Source organism: Cariama cristata, unplaced genomic scaffold (assembly GCF_000690535.1).
Source record: "Cariama cristata isolate BGI_N322 unplaced genomic scaffold, ASM69053v1 scaffold11692, whole genome shotgun sequence".
Lineage (NCBI taxonomy): Eukaryota > Metazoa > Chordata > Aves > Cariamiformes > Cariamidae > Cariama > Cariama cristata.
Window position 1 is genome coordinate 55,787 of NW_009605563.1, and position 1,736 is coordinate 57,522.

The window sequence follows — 1,736 nt, forward strand, 5'->3', positions numbered from 1 at the left end:
ACTGCTTGTTGAAAAGTGGGTGGTTGTACAGTATTAAGCGGTCGTGCCTTACAACTGTCAGTACTATAAGCTGTAATTTCCATAGCTGGGGCATGTGAAGCATGCTGCTTGTTGAAAAGCGGGTGGTTGTACACTATTAAGCAGTTGTGCCTTACAACTGTCGGTACTATAAGCTGTATTTTCCATAGCTGGGGCATGTGAAGCATTAGTCGTTCCCAAAATGGAGGGCTGCTGCGAGCCCACCCTGTCCCAGGAGGGCAAGGGGCTGTGCAGGAAGGGGTTTGCAGCAGGGACCTGGCACCCACTGGGGCTGCAGCGGTGAAGCGCCGGCCACCTCTGTACCACGAGGCGCTTTTTTTTTTTTTTTTTTTTTTCCGCACTCCGCCTGCACTCAGGGATATACGTACGGTGAAGGGCTGCAGCTAATGTAAGGGTGCAAAGGAAATGGTGGCGGATGCAAAGGCAGAGATTTGACATAAAAACATGTGATGTGATCACAGTAGAACTTCAGCAACGCTTCAGGATAAATAAAAGCCAGAGACATAAGCAATACGAGAGAGATGTGTTAATAAACATCCCTCTTTTTCACTCCTTCCCCAAGTGGGTTTTACTTACCTGCCCCCTCCCCCCCAAAAAAAAAGAAATAAAAGTATAATCAACTGACTATTTTCCAGTGAAACAGTATTAGTTTAAAGCCCTTTGCCGCTCATTCAGAAAAGCTCAGCAAAGGCTATTGAATTCAGATATTTAAGCTGCTACTGAAAAAAAAAGAGAAGAAAAAAAAACAAACCAAACCACCCACAAATTAGCTTTTTCAAGCACTTCCATGCTGCACTAATGGCAATGCATTTCTCTGTGTCGCTCATGAACCAGATGGGCATGTGCCTATGAAATTATTCAAACCTGAGGACTTATTTCTCAAGAAAGTTGATCTTGCAGCAAAAGAAAGGGAAAAAGGGGGAAAGAAAAAACCAAAACAAAAACCACACACTCCAAACCACACCCTACAGGGATGGTAAGGGCTAACACAAACACACCAACACCAGGCTTCACAAACTGGGAAGGGGGTCTTTGCTTTCTCCAGAAGCGAACTAAGCAGCACTGCTGGCACTGCAACGCCTCCTTTAAGACCTGGGACCTTCCAGCCAGGCGAGGCTGTTGTTTTGGGTTTTTTTTAACCAGTGTCAAATCACTGAATTGTCAAATTATTGAATATCAACCCCAGAATTCAGACAGATTGCTTTAAAGCTTAGACTCAGTTTGGAAATCATACCATGAGAGTAAAGCTATGAAAGAGGCCCAAAGAACATCCCATGTCACACAAATCCTCTCATGCATTAAGGAATGTATGAAATAAACCCCCATTCAGCTCAGCGCCACTGACGTGGCTGTGGCTATTGCTAAGGTGCAGTAGCTGACTGTGTTTCCTGGGCCAGCAAATACATTGGAAATTGCTGCCAGATGCTAGAAAAAGTCAAAACAGAAAGGTAACGCCCAGCAAATGAGCTTCCCTTTGACTACTTTACGCTGCCTATAATACATTGCTCAACTTAATGTCCCTGTCAGGATTACAAAGCATCCATCACACTGGCTGGTACCAGCTGCGCAAAGCATTCACACGAATGCAGGAGGAGCTCAGCCCAGAAACGCTGCAGCGCTCAAGCTTTTGACCCTCCTCGGCCTAGGTTGTGTGTGGGATAGATATTACTTTAAAAAAAAAAAAAAAAAAGAAAAAA